The sequence below is a fragment of the Anomaloglossus baeobatrachus genome, unplaced genomic scaffold (assembly GCF_048569485.1).
Source record: "Anomaloglossus baeobatrachus isolate aAnoBae1 unplaced genomic scaffold, aAnoBae1.hap1 Scaffold_373, whole genome shotgun sequence".
Lineage (NCBI taxonomy): Eukaryota > Metazoa > Chordata > Amphibia > Anura > Aromobatidae > Anomaloglossus > Anomaloglossus baeobatrachus.
Genome location: NW_027443076.1, coordinates 95,109 through 109,037, shown reverse-complemented (window position 1 = coordinate 109,037; position 13,929 = coordinate 95,109). Strand labels below are relative to the sequence as shown.

General features: G+C 48.4%; 7 non-coding genes and 1 pseudogene across 7 annotated transcripts; all 8 read left to right on the top strand.

The window, feature by feature from the left end:
• The first annotated feature begins 63 nt into the window (after positions 1-63).
• On the top strand, positions 64-254 carry LOC142274318 (U2 spliceosomal RNA). Its single transcript, XR_012738640.1, has one exon. It is a non-coding gene; the product is annotated as a U2 spliceosomal RNA (small nuclear RNA).
• A 1,387-nt stretch (positions 255-1,641) lies between these two features.
• LOC142274452 (U2 spliceosomal RNA) lies at positions 1,642-1,832 on the top strand. The gene has a single exon (XR_012738762.1). It is a non-coding gene; the product is annotated as a U2 spliceosomal RNA (small nuclear RNA).
• A 1,387-nt stretch (positions 1,833-3,219) lies between these two features.
• On the top strand, positions 3,220-3,410 carry LOC142274317 (U2 spliceosomal RNA). Its single transcript, XR_012738639.1, has one exon. It is a non-coding gene; the product is annotated as a U2 spliceosomal RNA (small nuclear RNA).
• A 1,387-nt stretch (positions 3,411-4,797) lies between these two features.
• Positions 4,798-4,988, top strand: LOC142274315 (U2 spliceosomal RNA). The gene has a single exon (XR_012738637.1). It is a non-coding gene; the product is annotated as a U2 spliceosomal RNA (small nuclear RNA).
• Positions 4,989-6,375: 1,387 nt separating this feature from the next.
• Positions 6,376-6,566, top strand: LOC142274314 (U2 spliceosomal RNA). The gene has a single exon (XR_012738636.1). It is a non-coding gene; the product is annotated as a U2 spliceosomal RNA (small nuclear RNA).
• A 1,387-nt stretch (positions 6,567-7,953) lies between these two features.
• LOC142274313 (U2 spliceosomal RNA) lies at positions 7,954-8,144 on the top strand. The gene has a single exon (XR_012738635.1). It is a non-coding gene; the product is annotated as a U2 spliceosomal RNA (small nuclear RNA).
• Positions 8,145-9,531: 1,387 nt separating this feature from the next.
• On the top strand, positions 9,532-9,722 carry LOC142274311 (U2 spliceosomal RNA). Its single transcript, XR_012738634.1, has one exon. It is a non-coding gene; the product is annotated as a U2 spliceosomal RNA (small nuclear RNA).
• A 1,387-nt stretch (positions 9,723-11,109) lies between these two features.
• On the top strand, positions 11,110-11,214 carry LOC142274479 (U2 spliceosomal RNA; annotated as a pseudogene).
• Positions 11,215-13,929: the final 2,715 nt, after the last annotated feature.

Here is a 13,929-nt window from a genome sequence, read left to right as displayed (position 1 = left end):
CTCTCCCTAAGATGTGTCCGGCATAGGCCAGGGTGCCACTCGAGGCCCAAACCAATTCTGGTTATCGCTTCTCGGCCTTTTGGCTAAGATCAAGTGTAGTATCTGTTCTTATCAGTTTAATATCTGATACGTCCCCTATCTGGGGACCATATATTAAATGGATTTTTAGAACAGGGAGATGGAAAAAGAGCTTGCTCTGTCCACTCCACGCATTGACCTGGTATTGCAGTACCTCCAGGAACGGTGCACCCCTTCTTAACCCAGTTTCCAAAAGCAGAACTCAATTCACCTGATTCATATTAGCCCGATTTAATGAATTGGAAGAAAGCATACGTCTTCATATGCACCTCAATTTGGCCCATTCACTTTTCACACTTCCTCCTTTTGTTTTTTATCTTTCACACTTTTGACTTTCTTTATTCATCCAAATAGCAAACTCATCACCACTCAACCTGACCAACTCGGCTATGTCCCCGTGCTGCAGTTCTCTGTCTTATCTAGATCATTTGCAATTGAATGGAATAGATCCCTTTTGGACAAAGTGGATTCACCTGCTGCTGCAGTGACCACAGGTGTGATAAGATCTAGAATTGGCATCTGGTGCGATCTCTCCACTTCCACTCCAAAGAAAGTTACCTGTTTATTCCTATCATGCATTGGTTTTTGGGGTTTTCTTTGAGTAATGATGATCTCTTTAGTAGTCTGTTGGCGCCCTCTCCTGGAGGAATAGTTTGCTTGCTCTTGGACATTCTAAAAGAGAGGTCATGATAGACATTGAGCTTCTGAGCTCAATTGGGGACAGTCATGGGTGATGAATGTTTGCAACCTACTGCGAAGCCTCATACCGCAATATAAGGAACGTCAAATACTAAGAAAGGGCGGCCTATGAAAGAATTACTACTTTCAATAAGTACACTTAAACGGCTAATTGGGAATAGAAAAACTGTAAAAAGCCCTCTGAGAAAGCCCCCCTCTAACCTTTGATAGTAAGCTTTTCTGTAGTCTGCCTGTTGATGTATTTTCCGTTTGAACTGTGCACAACATGAAGAGACGGAACACTGGCGGCTTGTCACAATGCCCCCCGATGACATCACAATAGCGCTGCTGCCTAGAAAACAAGCTGCGCAGAAGAAGTTGTTCTTTGGGTGGGAGGGTGGGCTAGTGGAAGGAGGGGGCAATCTCTTTTTTTCCCGGGTGGTAGGGGGATGACAGGAGAAGGGAAGCGGGTGGTGAGAAAGGTACAGAGGGCAGGGTTTGGGGGCTGGGAAGGAAAGGGAAAAGATTAGGGTTTGGGGATGATGAAAGGGCTTTCTACGGGTTAGGATGGCAAAGGGTGGCAGTGACGGAAAGTCAGGCAACCTGTCCTGTCCGTCTTTTTGTATCGTGAATTGGAAAGACTGCAAGGGGGAGGGGAGTTGCTTGCGCCCTAAAGGAGGAGTTATTCAGATTCATTGCAGTGGGCGGCGGCTGCAAAACGCACCATTCTTCTTGTTTTTGCTCTGCAAAGCAGCCTTTTCAAGGGTTGGCTTGGGTGACAAAATGTCTTGTGTAGGCGTGGGTTTGTCTCCCTCTCGCTCTCTCTCCCTAAGATGTGTCCGGCATAGGCCAGGGTGCCACTCGAGGCCCAAACCAATTCTGGTTATCGCTTCTCGGCCTTTTGGCTAAGATCAAGTGTAGTATCTGTTCTTATCAGTTTAATATCTGATACGTCCCCTATCTGGGGACCATATATTAAATGGATTTTTAGAACAGGGAGATGGAAAAAGAGCTTGCTCTGTCCACTCCACGCATTGACCTGGTATTGCAGTACTTCCAGGAACGGTGCACCCCTTCTTAACCCAGTTTCCAAAAGCAGAACTCAATTCACCTGATTCATATTAGCCCGATTTAATGAATTGGAAGAAAGCATACGTCTTCATATGCACCTCAATTTGGCCCATTCACTTTTCACACTTCCTCCTTTTGTTTTTTATCTTTCACACTTTTGACTTTCTTTATTCATCCAAATAGCAAACTCATCACCACTCAACCTGACCAACTCGGCTATGTCCCCGTGCTGCAGTTCTCTGTCTTATCTAGATCATTTGCAATTGAATGGAATAGATCCCTTTTGGACAAAGTGGATTCACCTGCTGCTGCAGTGACCACAGGTGTGATAAGATCTAGAATTGGCATCTGGTGCGATCTCTCCGCTTCCACTCCAAAGAAAGTTACCTGTTTATTCCTATCATGCATTGGTTTTTGGGGTTTTCTTTGAGTAATGATGATCTCTTTAGTAGTCTGTTGGCGCCCTCTCCTGGAGGAATAGTTTGCTTGCTCTTGGACATTCTAAAAGAGAGGTCATGATAGACATTGAGCTTCTGAGCTCAATTGGGGACAGTCATGGGTGATGAATGTTTGCAACCTACTGCGAAGCCTCATACCGCAATATAAGGAACGTCAAATACTAAGAAAGGGCGGCCTATGAAAGAATTACTACTTTCAATAAGTACACTTAAACGGCTAATTGGGAATAGAAAAACTGTAAAAAGCCCTCTGAGAAAGCCCCCCTCTAACCTTTGATAGTAAGCTTTTCTGTAGTCTGCCTGTTGATGTATTTTCCGTTTGAACTGTGCACAACATGAAGAGACGGAACACTGGCGGCTTGTCACAATGCCCCCCGATGACATCACAATAGCGCTGCTGCCTAGAAAACAAGCTGCGCAGAAGAAGTTGTTCTTTGGGTGGGAGGGTGGGCTAGTGGAAGGAGGGGGCAATCTCTTTTTTTCCCGGGTGGTAGGGGGATGACAGGAGAAGGGAAGCGGGTGGTGAGAAAGGTACAGAGGGCAGGGTTTGGGGGCTGGGAAGGAAAGGGAAAAGATTAGGGTTTGGGGATGATGAAAGGGCTTTCTACGGGTAAGGATGGCAAAGGGTGGCAGTGACGGAAAGTCAGGCAACCTGTCCTGTCCGTCTTTTTGTATCGTGAATTGGAAAGACTGCAAGGGGGAGGGGAGTTGCTTGCGCCCTAAAGGAGGAGTTATTCAGATTCATTGCAGTGGGCGGCGGCTGCAAAACGCACCATTCTTCTTGTTTTTGCTCTGCAAAGCAGCCTTTTCAAGGGTTGGCTTGGGTGACAAAATGTCTTGTGTAGGCGTGGGTTTGTCTCCCTCTCGCTCTCTCTCCCTAAGATGTGTCCGGCATAGGCCAGGGTGCCACTCGAGGCCCAAACCAATTCTGGTTATCGCTTCTCGGCCTTTTGGCTAAGATCAAGTGTAGTATCTGTTCTTATCAGTTTAATATCTGATACGTCCCCTATCTGGGGACCATATATTAAATGGATTTTTAGAACAGGGAGATGGAAAAAGAGCTTGCTCTGTCCACTCCACGCATTGACCTGGTATTGCAGTACCTCCAGGAACGGTGCACCCCTTCTTAACCCAGTTTCCAAAAGCAGAACTCAATTCACCTGATTCATATTAGCCCGATTTAATGAATTGGAAGAAAGCATACGTCTTCATATGCACCTCAATTTGGCCCATTCACTTTTCACACTTCCTCCTTTTGTTTTTTATCTTTCACACTTTTGACTTTCTTTATTCATCCAAATAGCAAACTCATCACCACTCAACCTGACCAACTCGGCTATGTCCCCGTGCTGCAGTTCTCTGTCTTATCTAGATCATTTGCAATTGAATGGAATAGATCCCTTTTGGACAAAGTGGATTCACCTGCTGCTGCAGTGACCACAGGTGTGATAAGATCTAGAATTGGCATCTGGTGCGATCTCTCCGCTTCCACTCCAAAGAAAGTTACCTGTTTATTCCTATCATGCATTGGTTTTTGGGGTTTTCTTTGAGTAATGATGATCTCTTTAGTAGTCTGTTGGCGCCCTCTCCTGGAGGAATAGTTTGCTTGCTCTTGGACATTCTAAAAGAGAGGTCATGATAGACATTGAGCTTCTGAGCTCAATTGGGGACAGTCATGGGTGATGAATGTTTGCAACCTACTGCGAAGCCTCATACCGCAATATAAGGAACGTCAAATACTAAGAAAGGGCGGCCTATGAAAGAATTACTACTTTCAATAAGTACACTTAAACGGCTAATTGGGAATAGAAAAACTGTAAAAAGCCCTCTGAGAAAGCCCCCCTCTAACCTTTGATAGTAAGCTTTTCTGTAGTCTGCCTGTTGATGTATTTTCCGTTTGAACTGTGCACAACATGAAGAGACGGAACACTGGCGGCTTGTCACAATGCCCCCCGATGACATCACAATAGCGCTGCTGCCTAGAAAACAAGCTGCGCAGAAGAAGTTGTTCTTTGGGTGGGAGGGTGGGCTAGTGGAAGGAGGGGGCAATCTCTTTTTTTCCCGGGTGGTAGGGGGATGACAGGAGAAGGGAAGCGGGTGGTGAGAAAGGTACAGAGGGCAGGGTTTGGGGGCTGGGAAGGAAAGGGAAAAGATTGGGGTTTGGGGATGATGAAAGGGCTTTCTACGGGTAAGGATGGCAAAGGGTGGCAGTGACGGAAAGTCAGGCAACCTGTCCTGTCCGTCTTTTTGTATCGTGAATTGGAAAGACTGCAAGGGGGAGGGGAGTTGCTTGCGCCCTAAAGGAGGAGTTCTTCAGATTCATTGCAGTGGGCGGCGGCTGCAAAACGCACCATTCTTCTTGTTTTTGCTCTGCAAAGCAGCCTTTTCAAGGGTTGGCTTGGGTGACAAAATGTCTTGTGTAGGCGTGGGTTTGTCTCCCTCTCGCTCTCTCTCCCTAAGATGTGTCCGGCATAGGCCAGGGTGCCACTCGAGGCCCAAACCAATTCTGGTTATCGCTTCTCGGCCTTTTGGCTAAGATCAAGTGTAGTATCTGTTCTTATCAGTTTAATATCTGATACGTCCCCTATCTGGGGACCATATATTAAATGGATTTTTAGAACAGGGAGATGGAAAAAGAGCTTGCTCTGTCCACTCCACGCATTGACCTGGTATTGCAGTACCTCCAGGAACGGTGCACCCCTTCTTAACCCAGTTTCCAAAAGCAGAACTCAATTCACCTGATTCATATTAGCCCGATTTAATGAATTGGAAGAAAGCATACGTCTTCATATGCACCTCAATTTGGCCCATTCACTTTTCACACTTCCTCCTTTTGTTTTTTATCTTTCACACTTTTGACTTTCTTTATTCATCCAAATAGCAAACTCATCACCACTCAACCTGACCAACTCGGCTATGTCCCCGTGCTGCAGTTCTCTGTCTTATCTAGATCATTTGCAATTGAATGGAATAGATCCCTTTTGGACAAAGTGGATTCACCTGCTGCTGCAGTGACCACAGGTGTGATAAGATCTAGAATTGGCATCTGGTGCGATCTCTCCGCTTCCACTCCAAAGAAAGTTACCTGTTTATTCCTATCATGCATTGGTTTTTGGGGTTTTCTTTGAGTAATGATGATCTCTTTAGTAGTCTGTTGGCGCCCTCTCCTGGAGGAATAGTTTGCTTGCTCTTGGACATTCTAAAAGAGAGGTCATGATAGACATTGAGCTTCTGAGCTCAATTGGGGACAGTCATGGGTGATGAATGTTTGCAACCTACTGCGAAGCCTCATACCGCAATATAAGGAACGTCAAATACTAAGAAAGGGCGGCCTATGAAAGAATTACTACTTTCAATAAGTACACTTAAACGGCTAATTGGGAATAGAAAAACTGTAAAAAGCCCTCTGAGAAAGCCCCCCTCTAACCTTTGATAGTAAGCTTTTCTGTAGTCTGCCTGTTGATGTATTTTCCGTTTGAACTGTGCACAACATGAAGAGACGGAACACTGGCGGCTTGTCACAATGCCCCCCGATGACATCACAATAGCGCTGCTGCCTAGAAAACAAGCTGCGCAGAAGAAGTTGTTCTTTGGGTGGGAGGGTGGGCTAGTGGAAGGAGGGGGCAATCTCTTTTTTTCCCGGGTGGTAGGGGGATGACAGGAGAAGGGAAGCGGGTGGTGAGAAAGGTACAGAGGGCAGGGTTTGGGGGCTGGGAAGGAAAGGGAAAAGATTAGGGTTTGGGGATGATGAAAGGGCTTTCTACGGGTAAGGATGGCAAAGGGTGGCAGTGACGGAAAGTCAGGCAACCTGTCCTGTCCGTCTTTTTGTATCGTGAATTGGAAAGACTGCAAGGGGGAGGGGAGTTGCTTGCGCCCTAAAGGAGGAGTTATTCAGATTCATTGCAGTGGGCGGCGGCTGCAAAACGCACCATTCTTCTTGTTTTTGCTCTGCAAAGCAGCCTTTTCAAGGGTTGGCTTGGGTGACAAAATGTCTTGTGTAGGCGTGGGTTTGTCTCCCTCTCGCTCTCTCTCCCTAAGATGTGTCCGGCATAGGCCAGGGTGCCACTCGAGGCCCAAACCAATTCTGGTTATCGCTTCTCGGCCTTTTGGCTAAGATCAAGTGTAGTATCTGTTCTTATCAGTTTAATATCTGATACGTCCCCTATCTGGGGACCATATATTAAATGGATTTTTAGAACAGGGAGATGGAAAAAGAGCTTGCTCTGTCCACTCCACGCATTGACCTGGTATTGCAGTACCTCCAGGAACGGTGCACCCCTTCTTAACCCAGTTTCCAAAAGCAGAACTCAATTCACCTGATTCATATTAGCCCGATTTAATGAATTGGAAGAAAGCATACGTCTTCATATGCACCTCAATTTGGCCCATTCACTTTTCACACTTCCTCCTTTTGTTTTTTATCTTTCACACTTTTGACTTTCTTTATTCATCCAAATAGCAAACTCATCACCACTCAACCTGACCAACTCGGCTATGTCCCCGTGCTGCAGTTCTCTGTCTTATCTAGATCATTTGCAATTGAATGGAATAGATCCCTTTTGGACAAAGTGGATTCACCTGCTGCTGCAGTGACCACAGGTGTGATAAGATCTAGAATTGGCATCTGGTGCGATCTCTCCACTTCCACTCCAAAGAAAGTTACCTGTTTATTCCTATCATGCATTGGTTTTTGGGGTTTTCTTTGAGTAATGATGATCTCTTTAGTAGTCTGTTGGCGCCCTCTCCTGGAGGAATAGTTTGCTTGCTCTTGGACATTCTAAAAGAGAGGTCATGATAGACATTGAGCTTCTGAGCTCAATTGGGGACAGTCATGGGTGATGAATGTTTGCAACCTACTGCGAAGCCTCATACCGCAATATAAGGAACGTCAAATACTAAGAAAGGGCGGCCTATGAAAGAATTACTACTTTCAATAAGTACACTTAAACGGCTAATTGGGAATAGAAAAACTGTAAAAAGCCCTCTGAGAAAGCCCCCCTCTAACCTTTGATAGTAAGCTTTTCTGTAGTCTGCCTGTTGATGTATTTTCCGTTTGAACTGTGCACAACATGAAGAGACGGAACACTGGCGGCTTGTCACAATGCCCCCCGATGACATCACAATAGCGCTGCTGCCTAGAAAACAAGCTGCGCAGAAGAAGTTGTTCTTTGGGTGGGAGGGTGGGCTAGTGGAAGGAGGGGGCAATCTCTTTTTTTCCCGGGTGGTAGGGGGATGACAGGAGAAGGGAAGCGGGTGGTGAGAAAGGTACAGAGGGCAGGGTTTGGGGGCTGGGAAGGAAAGGGAAAAGATTAGGGTTTGGGGATGATGAAAGGGCTTTCTACGGGTAAGGATGGCAAAGGGTGGCAGTGACGGAAAGTCAGGCAACCTGTCCTGTCCGTCTTTTTGTATCGTGAATTGGAAAGACTGCAAGGGGGAGGGGAGTTGCTTGCGCCCTAAAGGAGGAGTTATTCAGATTCATTGCAGTGGGCGGCGGCTGCAAAACGCACCATTCTTCTTGTTTTTGCTCTGCAAAGCAGCCTTTTCAAGGGTTGGCTTGGGTGACAAAATGTCTTGTGTAGGCGTGGGTTTGTCTCCCTCTCGCTCTCTCTCCCTAAGATGTGTCCGGCATAGGCCAGGGTGCCACTCGAGGCCCAAACCAATTCTGGTTATCGCTTCTCGGCCTTTTGGCTAAGATCAAGTGTAGTATCTGTTCTTATCAGTTTAATATCTGATACGTCCCCTATCTGGGGACCATATATTAAATGGATTTTTAGAACAGGGAGATGGAAAAAGAGCTTGCTCTGTCCACTCCACGCATTGACCTGGTATTGCAGTACCTCCAGGAACGGTGCACCCCTTCTTAACCCAGTTTCCAAAAGCAGAACTCAATTCACCTGATTCATATTAGCCCGATTTAATGAATTGGAAGAAAGCATACGTCTTCATATGCACCTCAATTTGGCCCATTCACTTTTCACACTTCCTCCTTTTGTTTTTTATCTTTCACACTTTTGACTTTCTTTATTCATCCAAATAGCAAACTCATCACCACTCAACCTGACCAACTCGGCTATGTCCCCGTGCTGCAGTTCTCTGTCTTATCTAGATCATTTGCAATTGAATGGAATAGATCCCTTTTGGACAAAGTGGATTCACCTGCTGCTGCAGTGACCACAGGTGTGATAAGATCTAGAATTGGCATCTGGTGCGATCTCTCCGCTTCCACTCCAAAGAAAGTTACCTGTTTATTCCTATCATGCATTGGTTTTTGGGGTTTTCTTTGAGTAATGATGATCTCTTTAGTAGTCTGTTGGCGCCCTCTCCTGGAGGAATAGTTTGCTTGCTCTTGGACATTCTAAAAGAGAGGTCATGATAGACATTGAGCTTCTGAGCTCAATTGGGGACAGTCATGGGTGATGAATGTTTGCAACCTACTGCGAAGCCTCATACCGCAATATAAGGAACGTCAAATACTAAGAAAGGGCGGCCTATGAAAGAATTACTACTTTCAATAAGTACACTTAAACGGCTAATTGGGAATAGAAAAACTGTAAAAAGCCCTCTGAGAAAGCCCCCCTCTAACCTTTGATAGTAAGCTTTTCTGTAGTCTGCCTGTTGATGTATTTTCCGTTTGAACTGTGCACAACATGAAGAGACGGAACACTGGCGGCTTGTCACAATGCCCCCCGATGACATCACAATAGCGCTGCTGCCTAGAAAACAAGCTGCGCAGAAGAAGTTGTTCTTTGGGTGGGAGGGTGGGCTAGTGGAAGGAGGGGGCAATCTCTTTTTTTCCCGGGTGGTAGGGGGATGACAGGAGAAGGGAAGCGGGTGGTGAGAAAGGTACAGAGGGCAGGGTTTGGGGGCTGGGAAGGAAAGGGAAAAGATTAGGGTTTGGGGATGATGAAAGGGCTTTCTACGGGTAAGGATGGCAAAGGGTGGCAGTGACGGAAAGTCAGGCAACCTGTCCTGTCCGTCTTTTTGTATCGTGAATTGGAAAGACTGCAAGGGGGAGGGGAGTTGCTTGCGCCCTAAAGGAGGAGTTATTCAGATTCATTGCAGTGGGCGGCGGCTGCAAAACGCACCATTCTTCTTGTTTTTGCTCTGCAAAGCAGCCTTTTCAAGGGTTGGCTTGGGTGACAAAATGTCTTGTGTAGGCGTGGGTTTGTCTCCCTCTCGCTCTCTCTCCCTAAGATGTGTCCGGCATAGGCCAGGGTGCCACTCGAGGCCCAAACCAATTCTGGTTATCGCTTCTCGGCCTTTTGGCTAAGATCAAGTGTAGTATCTGTTCTTATCAGTTTAATATCTGATACGTCCCCTATCTGGGGACCATATATTAAATGGATTTTTAGAACAGGGAGATGGAAAAAGAGCTTGCTCTGTCCACTCCACGCATTGACCTGGTATTGCAGTACCTCCAGGAACGGTGCACCCCTTCTTAACCCAGTTTCCAAAAGCAGAACTCAATTCACCTGATTCATATTAGCCCGATTTAATGAATTGGAAGAAAGCATACGTCTTCATATGCACCTCAATTTGGCCCATTCACTTTTCACACTTCCTCCTTTTGTTTTTTATCTTTCACACTTTTGACTTTCTTTATTCATCCAAATAGCAAACTCATCACCACTCAACCTGACCAACTCGGCTATGTCCCCGTGCTGCAGTTCTCTGTCTTATCTAGATCATTTGCAATTGAATGGAATAGATCCCTTTTGGACAAAGTGGATTCACCTGCTGCTGCAGTGACCACAGGTGTGATAAGATCTAGAATTGGCATCTGGTGCGATCTCTCCGCTTCCACTCCAAAGAAAGTTACCTGTTTATTCCTATCATGCATTGGTTTTTGGGGTTTTCTTTGAGTAATGATGATCTCTTTAGTAGTCTGTTGGCGCCCTCTCCTGGAGGAATAGTTTGCTTGCTCTTGGACATTCTAAAAGAGAGGTCATGATAGACATTGAGCTTCTGAGCTCAATTGGGGACAGTCATGGGTGATGAATGTTTGCAACCTACTGCGAAGCCTCATACCGCAATATAAGGAACGTCAAATACTAAGAAAGGGCGGCCTATGAAAGAATTACTACTTTCAATAAGTACACTTAAACGGCTAATTGGGAATAGAAAAACTGTAAAAAGCCCTCTGAGAAAGCCCCCCTCTAACCTTTGATAGTAAGCTTTTCTGTAGTCTGCCTGTTGATGTATTTTCCGTTTGAACTGTGCACAACATGAAGAGACGGAACACTGGCGGCTTGTCACAATGCCCCCCGATGACATCACAATAGCGCTGCTGCCTAGAAAACAAGCTGCGCAGAAGAAGTTGTTCTTTGGGTGGGAGGGTGGGCTAGTGGAAGGAGGGGGCAATCTCTTTTTTTCCCGGGTGGTAGGGGGATGACAGGAGAAGGGAAGCGGGTGGTGAGAAAGGTACAGAGGGCAGGGTTTGGGGGCTGGGAAGGAAAGGGAAAAGATTAGGGTTTGGGGATGATGAAAGGGCTTTCTACGGGTAAGGATGGCAAAGGGTGGCAGTGACGGAAAGTCAGGCAACCTGTCCTGTCCGTCTTTTTGTATCGTGAATTGGAAAGACTGCAAGGGGGAGGGGAGTTGCTTGCGCCCTAAAGGAGGAGTTATTCAGATTCATTGCAGTGGGCGGCGGCTGCAAAACGCACCATTCTTCTTGTTTTTGCTCTGCAAAGCAGCCTTTTCAAGGGTTGGCTTGGGTGACAAAATGTCTTGTGTAGGCGTGGGTTTGTCTCCCTCTCGCTCTCTCTCCCTAAGATGTGTCCGGCATAGGCCAGGGTGCCACTCGAGGCCCAAACCAATTCTGGTTATCGCTTCTCGGCCTTTTGGCTAAGATCAAGTGTAGTATCTGTTCTTATCAGAACAAACTGAGCTAGCTACACTTGACGAGATACGATCAGGGAGACGAGCTCCAAAGCCCAGCCGAGACCGGAAGAGGGAGATCAGACGGAAGAAGAGCTTGGCAGAAAGAAGCAAGAAGACGAAGGCTCGGAGAAGACTTGGGGAGACCAGAGGAACTTCGAGGAGGAACACAGCGGGAGAAGACACCCGGAGAAGAATCCAAGATCCAGCTCCGGGAACTCAAGCAGGAACCAGCCATGGCAAGCAAGCCAGAGAAGGCAGCCAAGAAGGCTCAGGACCCAGGGACCTCCAGGAAGGCTCATCCAGAGGCTTCTTCGGCCCAAGAGGCCCCTACCTCCGACGCCAGCCAGCCGGAGGGAGTCCGGACGCCGCCTGAAAAGGCTCCAACCCTGGAGCCTTGGATGCGGCAGACGGTCGCCCTGAAGCTAAAGGCGGTGGATGGTAGGTTGCCGGACATGTCCAGCGACGTGTTCTGCAAGAAGATGATTCTGGATCAGGGCTTCTCCAGGGCGGAAACCCTGAGTGTCCAGACCTTCATGACTGGCATTTTTCTGGTAACCTTTGCCACGGTGAATGCCTGCAGGAGATACTGGGAGGCGATGAACGCAGCGATGCCGGACTCCCCTTTTCATTCCTTTTTAGGATCCTGTCCTATACAGAGGGATGAGAAGAGGATCACGGTCTCCATGCGGAACCCGCACACCCCAGGAAGAGACATCTCCACGTTCCTGGGACGTCTCTGCACAGTGGTGAGGGAGCCATCCCACATCCTTAACGGCAACGGATTCTGGACGGGTAAGTGGTCAGTAACCGTTCGACTCTACAGGGAACCAGCATCCGAGGATGGTCTCCAGCACCTGCCCCCGACATTCTCTCTGGGAAACTCCTTTGGTCTCATCTACTACCCGGACATGCCACACAACTGCAGGAAATGTGGCGGGAAAGGGCATTCGATGAAGACCTGCAAGGAGGACGCCTGCAGGGTTTGCCGGGTGACAGGACACAGCTCCAAGGACTGCCCAAAGAAGAAGACTTGCAACCTATGTGGACAGGCGGACCACCTTTACAAGGACTGCCCACAGCGGGAGAAATCCTGGGCAAGGGTTGCCGCGGCGACCCAGTATCGGGTAATCACAGCTTCGTCGACCAAGGCAGCTACGACCAAGGCCACAGAGGCCAAGGACAAGGCGGCCAAGAACCCGGCGACCGTGGCTCCAGCCGATGCCCCAGCAGCCACGGAGTCCAGGGAAAAGAAGGGTAAGAAAACTGTTGCCCCCTCCCTGGTCCCCCCCCCTGTCACCCCTGTCCAAACCCCTCCCCCCCCGGCCAACCCTACTGAGGATTCCACTACCTCCACCTCATTTCCCTACTCCTCAGTTGGTCTCCTCACCCCCCCCCCAAAGCCCACTCTCCCTCCCCAGACCATGAGAGCAGAGGGCCTCAGCACTCTTGCACTTTTCACCGAGGAGGATTTTCCAGCTCTTGTCTCCTCAGGTACAGGCCAAAGGAAAAGGAAGGTGGAAGATAGTCCTGTCGCAGAACCTTCCAAGCTGTTCATTGTGGACCCCAATCCACCCCAGGAAGAGGAGGATGGCCTCCTCCCAGAACCGGACGTGTTGGAGCAGATGGTGGAGTCCCTTGTGGCCGAAGAAGAAATGGAGGAGTCGGAAGCCACTGAGGCACCATCCCTGCTTGATCAGCTAGCAGAAGAGGGTCTGCTGGAGATACCCTTACCAGCAGGTGCCAAAGAGGAAGAACCGCCCGACCGGAGTGGTAACTAAGGCACACCGCCTGCTCTAACTTCCTCTTTCCTCCAATGACTGCTAACATTAACATCTTTTCCATTAATGTTAGGAGCATCAGAGACAAGTTCCGACGTCAGACAATTTTTACGTTCCTTAACACTCAGTCTAGTGATGTATTTTTCCTGCAGGAATGCTCCCTTCCCTCCTCTAGGTCCTTCAACCATCTGGCCAGGGAGTGGACCCATGGCCCATCCTACTGGTCTGGCGGGGGCGACTGTAGGTCCGCGGGGGTCGCCGTGCTGATCAGGGGAAGCGCCTTCACATTGGACTCTGTTCAGGAAATCGTCTGCGGCAGGTTACTGCTCGTGGATGGCACCTGGGCGGGAGAACCTGTCAGGTTCATCAATGTGTATGCTTCTCCTGTGAAGAGCGATCGACTGGAGCTCCTCCAAGCCCTGCGCCCTCAGCTCGCTACCGCCAGGACGGTAGTGATGGCCGGGGATTTCAACTGCCCGATTGAGGAGGATGGACGCAGTTCTGGAACGGCTGCCAAGTTGGACGTCACATCCAAACTGCTCATTGAGATGGTGACCGAAGCCTCTCTTGTGGACGTTGTTGGCTCCATCGGACACGGATCCGTGAACTATTCATGGTGCCGATCCGATGGCTCGCTGCGTTCCAGGATTGACTTTGTGTTTACCTCTCGGGCGGTTGGGCGGAGTGGGCACTCGATGGTCCCCTGCTTCTTCTCTGACCACAGAGCCATTCACTTTCAAGGTGTGCTGGGCCATGGCTTCCCCATTGGCCCGGGCTCCTGGAAGCTGAACTGCTCTCTGCTGGAAAAGGGTGAGATTCTGGAGGAGCTTAGAGCTGCCTACTCCACGTGGCGGGCCTACAAGGCGGGCTTCCAGTCTGTTTCTGACTGGTGGGAATACGTTAAACTCGAGTTCCGTTTCTTCTTTCAGGCAAAGAGTCAACAACAGGCGTGTCTGAAGAGGAGGGACTTCAGGAGACTCCAGCGT